Source organism: Dermacentor variabilis, chromosome 2 (assembly GCF_050947875.1).
Source record: "Dermacentor variabilis isolate Ectoservices chromosome 2, ASM5094787v1, whole genome shotgun sequence".
Classification (NCBI taxonomy): Eukaryota; Metazoa; Arthropoda; class Arachnida; order Ixodida; family Ixodidae; genus Dermacentor; species Dermacentor variabilis.
The window spans coordinates 202,319,114-202,334,699 of record NC_134569.1 but is presented as its reverse complement, the minus strand read 5'-3'; the positions used below and the strand labels follow the sequence as shown (position 1 = coordinate 202,334,699).

General features: G+C 41.9%; 1 long non-coding RNA gene across 3 annotated transcripts in view; it reads right to left on the bottom strand.

Annotated features, from left to right (window-relative positions):
- Window positions 1–14,404, bottom strand: part of LOC142573042 (uncharacterized) — a 35,903-nt gene extending 21,499 nt beyond the window's left edge. For 2 of the 3 annotated variants that reach the window (XR_012826199.1, XR_012826200.1), the window contains exons 1-2: window positions 14,174–14,403; window positions 4,407–4,521 (exon numbers count right to left, since the gene is read on the bottom strand). This is a non-coding gene — a long non-coding RNA (uncharacterized LOC142573042). Of the gene's footprint in view, window positions 1–4,406; window positions 4,522–14,173 lie in introns of all 3 variants that reach the window. The other variant, XR_012826201.1, reaches the window with a different exon arrangement.
- Window positions 14,405–15,586: the final 1,182 nt, after the last annotated feature.

Here is a 15,586-nt window from a genome sequence, read left to right as displayed (position 1 = left end):
CTAGCTACTAGGAAACATAAATACCCAAGAAAGTGGATGGGGAAACAGTGCCACTGTAGCATAATTGGCAGAGCATCACACGTGAAATGCGTGGGGGATCGTTCCCCACCTAAGGCAAGTTGTTTTTTTATCCCCTTTCATTTACGTGAATTTATCGCTTCTTTATTTCATTTATTAAGCACAACTAATTTCCCCTATGTCATCCTTGGTGTCAGTGTTGGTTGGGTTCTTAAATATCAGTAGCTATACGTATAATTTTTTGAGGCATTCGGAATAAGATTTGTTATAGGTCAGTGTTGGCCATGGCAAAAATCATGATCTCAGTGCTCCTTCTGAGCAACAGTCGTGTTTCAAACAGAAGACTGTTTCTTGCATTGTAAAAGGACTATTCAGTGGGCAAGTAGTGTTTTAGGCTAGCACGGCAACCACTAGAGACAATTAGAAGATAGGCTCATACATGCCCCTTTTCACTGCATAGATTAAAACTATGGACAAGTGTTGTCTACAGGCGAAATATTTGGAAAAAAATTTCTTGCTCAGTTTCGGTGTTGTGCAGAAAGCTTCTGGCTAAATGTATTTCATCAACACTAAATGACAGGCAGCAATCGTCGTTTGTTTGTTTAGAGCTGGACCGCTGGACAAGGAGGAATTTTGGCAAGCGACTCGCTGTCTTTTGAAAGCACGGTCAGAGGAGACAGACTGACGCAAGATCTCTGGCTGCAGTGTTGTCACGCATGTGGCGTAAAGCAAATGGTTCATCCATGGTTCACATATCACAAGCGCTGTCTGTGCATATAAGTGCATTGGGATGAAACCCACTTCCAGTTTTCTGCCTCGTGTTCCTCCCCCGTTTCTGAAAAAGCTTCTGTGAAATATTTTTCTTTTTGTTCATAACGCTTATTCTCAACGCGTTCTGCACACTTGGACAGAAAATAATAGGCTCTGTAGAACACTGTGTTCCTAGTATCCATAATATATAAATATGGCAGCTCTAGAAAAAAATACAAAGAATAACACTACCAGGAAAGTAAGCAAGGCTGAATAGGTAGCTTAGTGGCTATGGCATTGCGCTTCTGAATGCAAGGCTGCGAGTTCGATCCCTACCACGGCAGCCACAAACAAGCCCATATACTTAGATTTAGGCGTGCGTTAAAGAATCCCACATGGTCAAAATTAATCCAGCGTCCCCTGCAAAGGATCTCATAATAATAATAATAATTTAGTGGTTTTGCCACGCATACCACCAGAATTTATTTCACTGAAGAAAGCAATGGGTTGACCTTGAATAATTACGACAGATACAAATGTTAGTTCAATAACAAAAATACAGTTGTTAGTGCTCAAGTATTCACTGTGGCAATGTGTGGCCAAGTCATGGACCTTGCAGAATTTTGAAATAAACTTTTTTTTTAGCTCTGGTGCTGCCGCAGAGTTGCGAACTTCAGGGACTGCCAGACAATCTAACAAATAAACTGCAAATGAACATAGTTACCTTGGCCGGACTCTAGAAGAAAGCGATGTTGTGATAGCCGATTTTTCGGTTCTGCTTAATTCTCATAGAGGAGCTACTTTCCTAAAAATAATACTGATTAGGATCACCATTGTATGCATTACTGTTGTGTAGTATTATGTACAGGCACCTAAACCTGATATCGCACAAGCACCAACGGCACTGTGAACGAGCGACTTGTGGTGGTGCGATTTAAGTAAATGAGGATAAGTGCATGCATGAAAGTGCACACTAACTGCCACATTCTCTAACGAGCCTTGACTTGAAGCTGCCCCACTGAACTAGGTTCTTCATGTGAGCTGGTTAGTACGGTGACATGTTAAGGCAGGTAAAGAACAAATGAAATACTGACAGTGGAAAAAATGAGGACATTGAAGCTGCCCCTCGATTTCAAAGTGGAGCGCGGCGCTTTCCATAAAGCAAACAATGCACTGCAGTCCAATAAAGCTCTTCAGTGATTACTGCAACTGGAAGTTGCTTGAGAAATTCATCTCCACTCCATCGTATTAAACTAGATTCCGAGGGCACCTGGTTACAAAATTATGGTGTCCCCCACTTTTCATTTTGCATTCTTCATTTTTATAATGGTTTAAATTTGTCAAGTTCTATAAATGATAGGAAAAATAAAACTCTCTGGGAATTAGAGCAAGCTTTTTGGTTTTAGGTTCCAATTGTGTGGCATAAAAAACGATAGGCAAGGCATGAAGCAAGTGTTAACAACATTGTTCCAACTTTCACCTTAGTGTTGTCAGCAGTTGCTACTGCATATACAGTTTAAAAAGATTGGTGCAGTTTCTTTTCCAATAATTTGATTTATTCACAATTTGAATCGGCAGTTAGCATCAGAAATAGCCACTACAATAATGTTTCGACCATAGTTTTACTGACACATGTCCACTAAGTTCGGTGCCAGCTGCATTATAGCATTTGGTATGAACAAATGGATTCATAGCAGTGAAGATAATAGCCTAGCAGGTGGAGCTCAAACTTGTTGCTACTCTAACTGCAATTGGTTATTGTCATTTGGGTGGCTAATTCATTCAATGTATGGCAGTGAGTGTTCTTGTAATGGTGTTGTATTTAACAAACATTAGAGCCCAGACAGCAAACTTGAGGTGTTATAAATGCATTGAAAAAGCAAATTTTCAAAATGTTATAAATTCTGTAAAAGAACAGGCACAACACATAGATTCGACATCATTCTTATACCATTCATTCAGTATTTTAGTTTAATGAAATAGAGTTATGGAGGAAAATTAGCAATGAATAGGCAGCAGAAAGCCTACTTAGATATCTACATCCAGATGTTAGAATATATTTGCAATCTATGCAATCCTTATTGCAGGCTCCCTTAGTACTGATGTCGGACAATTCACGTCCCGAGAAGGATGCTCTGAAAAAGGCATGGCCCGCAGCAGAACAGCTCCTGTGCCAGTTTCATGTGCTGCAAGCAGAATGGCGCTGGCTGACTGCAGCGGGTAACAAAGTCCCCAAGGAAGACCGACGTCAACTGATGGCTGCCTTCCAAAAGGTACAGAAATGAACACTTAAAAATTGCATGATGAAGTGACTGTCGTACATACCAAGAGGTGTTGAAATGAGGTAAAGTGCAATGGAAATGAACATTTTTTTATGACATCCTAGTAAAAAAATTTATGTGGCATACATCATGACACTCATCAAGGCAGCAGAAATTACTTCTACTTGTGACATACAGTCCACTACCAATAAAAATAAAGCAGTGGCTGCCCTTGAGGTATTCAGGCATACAGGCCTCAAGACTTAAAAGCTATCCTGTGTTGACAGTGAGACTGCATGTGTTTTCGTTAGAAAAAAAAACACCTTGCATCTTTGGGGCATGTGTATATTTGCAATGGTAGCTGCCACAGGCTTTCTTGCATTTCAGTAACCTTGATTGTATGTCAAACATGAAAAAGTGCATAATGCAACTATTATTGCCGAGCCTAAAAAGAGGGAAAAATAAACTAAAATAAGCCTGCATCAACAGCACTCACCATGGAAACTTGGTAGAACATGTCCATCTGCTCATACTAATGACTACAATCAGCAGTGCCATTGCAAATATCCCAGCTCTAATGGGAGAGTAAGAAATCAAATACAAGAAGGAAAAGGGGACCTACTATTTGTGAGCAGTATTGCTTGTTTCTAGAAGCAAAAGAAAAGTCGCTTATATATTTCTATAAAATCAGCTTTTTTCTTGTTTTCAATGATTCAATGCTTCTAAGCCCATCTGCAGACTGCAAAAAATGAAGGGCTGCTGGTTATATTTGTCCATTAGTGTAACAAATGAACTCATTGGCTACCTTTGAAACATTTATGCCATTAGGTCTGACAGCTTGTTAGACCGCAACTGATCATATCTTCTTTTCTAATTTACTAAGTTGTTAGATTTCTTGACTTTCTTACCGGACAAGGCATGTTTTACTAAAATGCCATCTTACCAAGCATAAAGTGATTGTTTTATTTAATATTTGGTCAATCAGATTTTTCTCTCCCTCACTACTGAAAAAGATTTGTATTAGTACTTCTACTCCCAACTGAACAAGCCTTTGGGAAATTTCATCTACCATTTTTATTTTAATTTTAATTCCCTTTATTTCCTATTTTGCAGGAAGGTAAGCCCACTGTATGATCAGCCCCTGCTAGCATGTTTGAATCTGTTTCTGTTTTCTTCAGCCCAGCTTGCAAATAACAGCAGGACCCATACCTGTCGTTTTTCTATATCAGCTAAACACCATCCCCTTTTCTATTTATCCTCCCTCACCCTTTTTTTAAGCAATAACTTCCACTTGCTAGGTGCACCTTCTTATTCTCTTCCTCATCCCCACTCAGGGTGCGGTATAACCATGAATGTCCTGAGCAAGATCCTACTTGCCTTGTAATTTGCAGATACTTTATGCAAAGGACAAGAGCCAGCTGGAAGCAGCAAAAGAGCATCTCCGCACTGTTGGCCATGAAGGCTATGTCCACCGAGTGGAGGCATTTCTTTGCTGCGAAAAAGAATGGGTGCAGATGTACCGAACAAATCTTGCAACAAGGGGGCACAACACAAATAACTATTCAGAAGCCTCAATAAGAATTCTAAAAGATGTTGTCCTTTGCCGTACAAAGGCATACAATGCAGTTGCCTTGGTCGAGATAATAGTCTCGACTTGGGAGAAGTATTTCGAGACAAGGCTTCTGCGGCATGCGCACCACCGAGAGGCATCACATCGCCTCACGTTTGAACACCTGCTGCAAGACCTTCCAGAGCTGCCCGCAGTGAGTGTTACCAAATCTGGCGAAACATACTATGTGCCCAGTTCCTCCAGCAACGCAACATATCAGGTACAAGCTGATGTGGGCATTTGCACCTGTTGGGTAGGCAGCCAAGGTGCCTTCTGTAAGCACCAGGCTGCAGTGCAGAGGGCCTTCGGAGGGTGCTTCCCTAATAGCCCTAAGTTCACACCAGCAGACTGTAAGCAGATTGGGCAGCTTGCATTAGGTGAGCGATGCCCCCCGCTGGATTTCTTTTTACCGATGAGGCCAGCACAAGGCGATGCCCCCAGTGAGCCAATAGAAGATGAAGCCCTCAACATGGCGGAAAGTGCCTCAGGCGCGCCATCGCAACAACAGCCATGGCAAAGAATTGCTCCCAACTCCTGTCAACAGCCAGGACCAAGCACTGCTCCCGACTTCTGTCCTCAGCCAGGGCCAAGCACTGCTCCCGACTTCTGTGCACAACCAGAGGTATTCTGACTCTTTCCATATGGAGTCATTTCGAGGTGTGAATGACAGTGTGCAGTGCTTTATATCCAAGATTGAGTTGTGTCCCATGCTTAGAAGAGTAATAATAGTAGTCGAAAATGTACAACTGCAGCTGACATAATTGTGGCTGATTGTATACAATGGGAGCTGCGAACACAAAAGTCTTCTTTACATATTGCTCCACACATATTTGAAACCGCATGGGTACTTCAAGGCCACAAAGTGTGTTTATGTCATCCAAGCTTATTTGAGGGTGACTATTTCTCAACCTTTGCTACTTGCCAACCTTGCCAGCCATATGCAGACAGCATATGGCTGGCAGTAATGTTCGGTATTAAAAGCACACAACTTAAACAGACAACCAAAGCATGTGCAAGAACATTGCATAATGTGACAACGCCAAATCAATAAGAATACAGGTTCGTCTGCCCAAAGACAGAACAAAGTTTGCCCATAATACAAATAACCTATAGGCATGTGATGTAACTAAAGATTACAGACTTCACGATGGAACTGCTTACAATAGTTAACATTATGTCTGACTCTGCTTGATGGTTGAGTTTTTGTGCTGTTTCCCTGTGTGAACAGAATGGTGCAATATGATGTAAAATAATTTTGCAGGACACTGAAGAAACCTACACTGCATTGGAAAGGGCACTCAGGAGAATGCACAAGTTTGCAGAAGGGAACCCCGGCTATGGAGTGTTGCTGAGGAGCTTTACTGCTGCAATAGGAAAAGTTTCCAGCAGCAGTGGAGCATACAGCATGCTCCTGAGGCTAAATGCTGCTGCTCGAGCGCATAGACACCATGGTAAGAAAATGCGGGTCCAGCCAACAGCTTCGGCAAGGCGCCGAAGCGGAGTCACCAGAAAGTTCGGCCGAATTCCTTCTGGTCGGCCAGCCAAAGCTGGCAATACAAGGAAACCAAAACGCGGGCACAAATTAAGTGACTCAGTTCAAGCGAATGTGCCGGCAGCTAAGAGCCACTAAAACTGGTGACAGCTAATATGTCAGTTTTTTTTAGCTGCAGAAAATTTTTAAAAATTGTCTGTGGCACATTTTAATACTTGAACTAAGTTAATTGATGAGGCAGAGAACAATCCCCCAAATAAGCAAATGTGAAATTACTACCAAATTTTGCTAATTAGTTCTTTACTAATTATTTACAGCACATGTTGCAATTTACGACTTGCAGTTAGCCAGTATGAAAAACGCATCGACTGCGGAACAAATTCGGAGGATGGTATCGGTTTATGGGTTTTGCTGTCAAACTAGTAACTAAAATCACCATGTATTTTGTCATAGACTTTGAACATCAATACCTCGAAAATCGCATCATGAGAATTTGTTCCCAAGTGGACACACCTAGCGAACTCACCAGCTATAACTTGTAAATTTCAATGTGTGTCATGAACTCACTTTTTCGTAGCAGTTATGGCCAAATCGCCGAGTAATGTAGTTTAAGGGTTAGAACTGTGCTATACGCCACAAGCGATTTTTAAAAAAATATGAGCCGCAGCTAAAAAACATGCCTGGTATTTAAGGACGGATGCAAGACTGAAAGGTCAACTTTTGAACAATTTAACCAATTTTAGTGAAACTTTGCATAAATTTCATCAATTTGGTACAAACAGAAAGTTATGATCATTGTATTGAGCATAAGTGTATTGGCTTACAAAAGCACCATTTAAAAAATAATGCACATATTCATTATTCTTTGATACCTTCTAGGTGCCCTGTATTGCAGGATTTCAATTTCAATTCAATTCAGTTTATTTTTCATTGATAATAATTTGTACAAAGGAACTGTTGGGCCTGTAGCCAAAGGCTAGTGTAGGCCCATAGTCATATATGTAGTAGCAGCTACAATGTCATGTGCATATCTAGTTTTTAATGATACAACCTAATACAGTTAGGTGGATACATATAATTAAAACCATTAAAAAAGAAAAACAGTGCATATCAATCAATGGTAATAAAACAGAACTGTCAGGAGAATACATGCACATACACAATGAAAAACCAAGATAGCATATTATACGTAGAAGTGACATATTTGCAAGGGTCTGTGTTGAAGTGTTTAGGCTTTCTGAATAGATCCACGAGGAATAATCTTGCACAGTCTGAAACAAGTGGAGAACCAGACTGACGAAAAATCACGTACTTTTTGATAGGTATAGCTTTTTAACAGCAGACACGAAATCGATGGCAATTTTTACCTCAAGAGGTACTGTACTCCAAATTTTAGCACCATGAAACTCAAGTAGTCGTTGGCCATACGTGTTACGAGTGATTGGTAGGTTAAAATTTATATCTTTTGCACCCCTTGTATTGCGATTAGGTGTAATAAACAGGCTTCGTGATAATAAGTGATTCCCAGGAAAAATATTGTTAATCAAAATGGCGACTTTCATTTCGCATGCCAGAGATAATGGTAATATACCGAGACGACAGAACAGCATGTCAGTATTATCATGTGGGCTTGTGTATGTCATAATGCGCAAGGCCCTTTTCTGTAACCGAAAGACGGGATCTATGTATGTTTTATATGTGCTACACCATGATTCAGAACAGTATGTGATGTGACAGTGAAATATGGAAAAGTAAACAACTTTAAGTACGCTAAGGTCCAGATATTCCCTGCATTTTATTAATAAATAGCAAGGCGAAGCTAATTTCACGCATATACTAGATATATGTGGTCTCCAGTTCAAGTTGCAGTCCAATAATACCCCTAAATATTTTATGTGATCGAGCTGTTCTACTGTTCCACCTAGAAGGTGAATTTGCATGCCAATTGTGTCACCCCTGGAATAACGGGAGTTGAATACCATGTATTTTGTCTTATCTCTGTTTAGTGTTAATTTATTACAAGCAAACCAAGTTGATATGTTGGATAACTCGCTGTTTATAGTGTTCCGCAATATGCCAGGAGATTTTACACGAAAATAATAGCGTGGTATCGTCAGCGTACATGATACATTTTGATGACTTTAGTATTGTTGGGAGGTCATTTACATATAGCGAGAACAGTATGGGCCCCAAAACTGATCCTTGCGGAACTCCTGTGACTATAGTAGTATACTGGGAAACAAAGGAGCCAAATTTTACATATTGTTTTCGACAATTTAGGTAGCTTGAAAAGAGGTCCATTGTAATTTCGCTAAAACCATAAGTTCGTAATTTTTCTAGAAGTAGGGAATGACAGACTGTGTGAAATGCTTTCTTTAAATCTAAAAATAATCCTACGCCAATCTCGTTTTTGTGTAGAGCTGTGTATATACTCTGGGTTAGTTCTAACACTGCTGATGACATTGATCGATTGGCTCTAAATCCATGTTGGGAATCAGTTAGAAGTTTGTTTTCGTTTAGGTAGTGCTTCAGCTGAGCTGCGATGACCTTTTCAAATACAGTATTTATTATGCTAAGCACAGAGATAGGCCGATAGCTTCCAGGGTCATCGACGTCACCATTTTTATGTATAGGAGGAACTCTTGCTATCTTTAATATGTCAGGGTATGTGCCTCGGCTTATACAGTTATTAATTATTTTAGTGAGTACTGGCACAAGAATATCCATATTGTCTTTCAATGCTTTTACGGTAATGCCATCGTGGCCAGTAGCTTTGTAGCAAGGCATGCCTGATATTATTGAGGTTATGGCATGCTCGTCCACTTGATCCAAGGAAAAACATGCATGGATGATGGGGCAATCGACATTGCTTTCAGTAACTGGAATACGCTCCGCTAGCTTTGGGCCAATGCTAGTAAAATACGCATTAAAAGTGCCGGCGCACTTGGCATCAACATGTTCAAGAGTGATCGGTTTTTTTTATTTGGTTTATCAATTACTGCTTTTATAATTTCCCACATTTTTTTGGTATTGCCTTGTGCTTGTTTTATAAAGAATGCATTGTATTCTTTTTTCCGCCTCCGGATAACAGCTACTACGTGGTTACGAGATATACGATAATTTTGCAAATAATAGGTGTTATCTCTATGTTTTTTCCATTTTTGGTACCACCAGTCCTTTTCTTTTATTGCTGTAAGTATGGCGTTATTCATCCACAGCCACAAAGGTTCCTCGTATTTGTTTTGTTTATATGTGGTACACTGAGATATCATGTGGGCTAATGCAATTGTAAAGTTAGCGCATTCGATATGAGCGTCACTGCTAAATTCATCTTGAAATTCCTTTTCCTTAATTTTTTGCCGCAGTATTTTGTAATTTATCCTGCGATTTGCCAAGATGGTCTTTTTTGCAATGGTGTTATTTGCGCTGTGTAATAACACAAAATAGGGCAGTGGTCAGTGAGACTTATCGTATACGCCAGAATGTATGTTATCAATGTTACACAATACATGGTTTATAGTTGTAGATGCACTTGGTGACAATCTAGTAGGTTCTTAGATTGTATTCTTAAAGTTGTATGACTCAAGTAGGTGCGTGTATTCACAATTCGTGTCTTTGCTGACATCAATGTTAAAGTCGCAAACAATAGTGATGGTACCATAGCTCTTACTGCTTAGGGTGGAAAAGATAGATTCCAACGATTGATAAAAAACGGGCAGACTCGAGTTTGGTGGCCGGTATATTGCACCAACAACTGAACATGAATCTAAAAGAACAAAGAGAGATTCAACCGTACTGTTACTAATCTCAGTATCGGTGATAATCCTAAAGGGTACCGCCTGCTTGATTAGTAGAGCCACTCCACCACCGCGCGATACAGCATTCCTGGGATTGCTTACAAGACTGTATCACGGAATGGAGATGTGCTCACCTTCTTTTAACCAAGTTTCCGTTAAGCCAATTACATCAAAGGTAAAATTATGCTGTGCCAAAAAGGAACACAATGTATCTTTGTTTCTTCGAAAACTTCGAATGTTACAGTGAAGTATCGATATACCCTGGGTTTTGTGGAATTCCCGTTCAACATCACGGATTGAGAATGCCATGGATTGAGAATGCCATCACGGATTGAGAATGTGTGGCAAACAAGACTTAGCTCTAGAGGCTCTAGAGAACGCCATGATTGGTGTGGCAAACAAGACTTAGCTCTAGAGGCTCTAAACTACCTTTTTCAGGTCGTCTTCAGAAATGATGTGCAATACACGAGAATTCTCAGTTTTCCGCATTAGAATTTTGGCCTGCGATTCCCATACATACTTCCAATTTTTCTCTCTTCTCACTTGGCAGAGGTGTTCATTAATGAATATGGGCTCATTCTTTTGGAAGCCAAGGGCCGATGTAGACAATCTCTCTTTCTTGGCATTCTTTATCATTTTGTCTCGGACTGCAATGGAGGTAAACCTTATCAAAATATTCTGTTGAGCCTTGTTTTTGGTAGGAACTCGATGCAGTACATCGATATCTTCGGTACGAAGTTCCATCTTCAAGCAAGTCGCTATGTTTTGCATCATGTCTGGCAGCGATTCGTCTGCCGACAATGGAACATTTCTTATTTGCAAGTTGTTCCGACGACTGTATTGCTTGAGCTCGATTATTTCCTGTCGCATTTCTCTCACTTCCCCCTGCAACTGGCACACATCGCCAATAATGCTAGCCTGCTGGTGTTTCACTTCTGATAGTTCGTGGTGCACGTTGTGCACGTCAGTCCTTAGTTGCTCAAATGTCCTATTCGTGACATCCATGGATGTCTTGATGTCCTGCATGTCCCTCTGGGACTGTTTGTTGTCTGCTACTAAGCTTTTTATGTCAACTCTGATGCTTGTTGTGATACTTTCCAGCTTTGAAGTTATGTCAACCAAGACTTTAGCTAGTTCTTTAATGGTACCCGGCGGTTTGTCCGCAAGAACCTGTGCAAATGATTTCAGCGGATTTTCACCCATTACAATTTTCCTACAACAGAGCAACAATGCAACAATGCAGAGCGATCCAGCAGCTATAATTTGAACTCGAGATGAACATTTGAACGCTTATGTACCTGCAAAGATGCAAGGTCAGGGTTTAGTACATGGCAGGTGCTACTTGCTGCCTGGATCGCTCTGAAGTGATGCTGGCTCCATCCAGACAGGGCTCTTATAGCAAAGCCAAGGTGCGTCGTTTGCCAGAATAGCCGCTGCGCGCACCAGCTGCTGTGGTGACAGCGCGATCAGCCACTTCTTTTTTAGGAAGTGTAAAAACTGTAAATATCCCATCACTTCAAAACCAAGTTTATTTTTTGTGTTGTCGCCATATGTACAATACCTGATATTTTCATTCTGTTAGCAGAAATTTAATTTACGTGAGAAGTACCTCGTCCTGTTTCTGAAAATTTCACTCTAGAAACGACCTTGAAAGCAGAGCAGCTTTTTGCAAAGGAGAATAAATTTAAAAATAGCGGAACATGCAACTTTTAGGAGGGTAGTGATTAGTCAAAGGCCCTTGCTCCATAAGTTGGGCCCCGTTCAACATGACACTGCTCGGTGACACTAACTTCAAGTTGTCTTTTTTTTTTCAACTTTAGAGTTGTCAAGCACCCTTGTCTGCGCTTGTGAATTGCTCCCCTTAGTTGCTTGCTGGACGTGCTTCGTTGTATAACTCCTATATCCAGCTTCAGCTCATTGAGCACTCTCTTGATGCCGCATGCTGACAGTGAAAACAAGTGTTGGTTCGTTTAAAATGATGACAAAACTGCATTACTTGAATGATTACATGCTGGAAAAACAAGTGTCGGTTCGTTTAAGATGATAACAAAACTGTATTACTTGAATGATTACATGATTACATTTCACTTATATAGTTTGTTATTCGGGTTGCTCGCTGTATGAGACCTATGCTGTCTGTGCTTCAGAGCTCTTCTGTTTCTCCCGCTCCACTCATCTACAGGTCTGACCCTTGCATCATTGAATGTGCTGCGATCAACTGAGCGTGCGAGATCCGCGGGTTGTCTTTCAAGGATGTTTGTTGGAGGCACATGACATAAACATAGGGAATGGTGTCGGTAGACAGCTGCCTTGTCATATTGTACACGAAGTGCCTGTGCTTATACTGGCACACCCTCGTTGAGCTCTCGCACAGATCATGCTCTAATGTTGCTGCAGTGTCTACTCTTCTCAGGAATGCAAGCTCCATCTTTGGGCACCTCATCCACATTAATGCATTCAGTGATTGATTTGCATTTTGCATCTGCATCCTCAAACATTGTGCATGGAGATCTAGCTAACTTTACTGTTTGCATAGATGCACTAGCCTTGTTGCAATGCCTCTACTCAACTTGGACCTCTGTAGTAAGAAGAAATGCCTGACCAACAATGGAATCGAACCTCTGCCTTTGAGCACAGCAGCCAAATGCTCTAATCACTAGGCTATGATTGGACGGAGACTCCTAATGTGCCGAAGCCCACTAGCCCTTTGAGATGTGTGGCGAGTGTGTCATGCGGTAGTTTCTCGGGAGCTCGTGCTTTGAGGCACTGTCTTTGGGATTGGCTCAAATTCCGTTGTACTTTCCTTGTACCAGCTATCGTTATATAGAAACTGTATGACATTGTACCACCTTCAAGATCAACCTTGGTTGACCATGCTGTAACATTTATTTGCTGCAGTACTAATGCCATCAATGTTTTAACATAGACTGCGTTTCACATGTCTCTTTATTTTCTTGACAGAGGCCCTTGCTTGAGGCGATCAAACATCTCCCAGCTTTGTTGAGCAGTCTTCTTTTTATTGTTTTGCTTGATGTACTAGGTTCAGCAGAGTCGCAAAAAGAAGAGGGTGCATCTGCCTATACTGAGCTTTTAAAGGTAGCTGTTTTTTTGTGAAATGGGGCACTTTTTTTAATGTCAATGGCTTAGCACTGTTCTGAGCAACATGCACCTTGGTCTCACCGAGGGCCTACCTGCACCAAAAGTTGTGCGCTGAAGAACATCAGAAGATATTCCAGATTTCGTTGAGGCAGACTCATTGATTCCTTTGAGAATCCTTGCTGCCTGCTCATGATGAATAATGTGCTTCATGAAATCGAAGGACTACATTCGTTTGCAGAATTTGAACACGGCACAACATCAAGCAGTATGTGGCGAGACTTGTAACAATGGCTTTTAACCTTTTGATGTGCCCACACAGGCGATACATATAAGCCAAAGGGTACACTGGCAGTAAAGCCTGCTATTCAAGCAGGCTTCACAGCTTATCTTGCTCATTTAGCTGGCTGTCAGCAAATCTTTTCCGTAGAAGCTTAATTGTGTCTTTAACATCATTTCATATTTCTTGGAACTCTAAAACAGCCAATGCAGCTGACTGAGTAACAAGTGACCTGAAGTAATTAAATTTGTCACTGTTATTGTGAATGGCATGATCGACGTTAATTCAGAGTATCTTTATGCAGGAAATAAAGATTCTTGCCTCTGCAACCGAGGGTTTCTCGTTTTCTTTTTAAACTATCCGCCGAAGCTGCAATAAGCATGATGCGGATAACGCAGAAAGGAGGTAACAGAAAGCGTCACCATAAAAGTTTTGTTTAAGGTTCATTCAAATAGTTCGTAATGTTGCATGCATGTGTCCCATTACCCGCGTTTTGTCCTCTTTGCACACTCGAAAAGCACGAACAGAAAAGTGCAAAACTTGCCCAGCATTCTACTTGCACTTTCCCACGGTTAAGAGAGAGCGACTATCTAAATAAGCAGCTGCAAACATTGACTCTCTCTAGTTATTTTTGTAATTATAAACACTGCATCTTCATTTCCTGGACCTCACGCGCTCGCAGCGACCACGACCGCGTCAGCGACCAACAATTCCAACTCGTGCTGAAGCGTACATACCTGGCGTCAACACAGCAAATGCTACGAACGCGACATAAGTACATACCAGCAAGCCCACTCATCACGCTTTCTATTAGCACAGTCAAGCGCACCGATTGAGACAGCACAGCTAATGATGTAAAAGTTTACTCACATTTCGCTTTCTGTAGGCTGTGGCGCTCCACCGACGCTCGGTAGCTCGATCAGCAGTGCTCATCCTAGGGCGTCGCCATTTGCCAGGGCGAGGTTGCGGTGCCGTAAGTGTCGTAGCTTCCAACAGGCGTTAATTTCAGCAATGGGCGTCGCGTACAGTATTTTTGTGATTTACGAAATCTTGTTTAACAATACATACGCCACAGTACACTTAGCTTTTAGCTGACTTCTTTCAAAGCAACGGAAGTCACGTGACCTGCTTTGGCCTATAGTGCCACGCCCCGTTGTAGCTGCTAGCAGATGAAAATACGCGTCCCGGACACCCTGCCGAAGTCAGGAAGGTTAGAACGAAGTAGCCTTCTTTGCAGAAGCTCACCTGGAGAATGCCCATATTCCAGTGGTGTTGAGCGATAGGCTAGTAAACCCAGCCAGAAATCCTTCCTCGGCTCTCGAGTCTTTTTCAGGATGCGCTTTACGATTTGTACACCTTTCTAAGCCATGCCGTTCGACTGCGGCTGGAGGTTACATGGTTGAAGTCGTATGTTTTGGCAAACCTGGCAAATTCATGGCTTGTAAGCTGGGGTCCGTTATCCGTGCAAGCTTCTACAGGTACGCCGTACTGGGCGAACATGGCGCTAAGGGCTGCGATGGTAGTTGCTGAAGTTGTGTCTTCAAGTTTCTCAACCTCGGGGAAACTTGAAAAGACGTCGTAAGCAACCACCTACGAATTTCCAGCATGAGAAAAGATATCTACGCCGACCCTACACCAAGCACATTTTGGAACTGGCCGCATTAGAAGTGGTTGATGTGGTCGCCTGTACGCGGACTTTCTGCATGTTGCGCACCTATCTACTAGAGCAGTGATTTCGCCGTTCAAGTCGGGCCAAAATGCAAGAGTTCAGGCCCTCTCTTGCAACCCGAGATGGCCAGCATGTATTCTTTTCTTGGTGCTTTGTCACATACTCTTCGGTATTACAACTTTCGAGCCCTTCAGCACAATTTCATTAACGACTGACAGTTCTTTCGCAAATGGCTTTAGTTCCCCTTTCACCGGCTGCCCGCTTGCTAACCTCTTTCTCACGGCCTGTAGGTATACGTCACGAGACGTTCCTTGCTGCAGTAACCGCTGCGTCTTGGAAGTGACCATGTAGCCCAAGGACTACACCGCATGGATCTCCACATTGTCCGTGGTACCAAAAGTGGTGCCAACTTGATCTTTGCCCTGGTCAGCCGTTGAGCGTGACAACATGTCAGCGATAACCTGTTGCTTTCCGAGAATTTACTGCAAGACAAAGTTGTATTTTAGTAGCCGGAAAAAGAATCTTTGCACTCGCGGTGGCATGTCGGCGATCTCCTTTCTCTCGATCGCTACAAGCGGCTTGTGGTCTGTTTCGATACGAACTTTTCTTCCGTA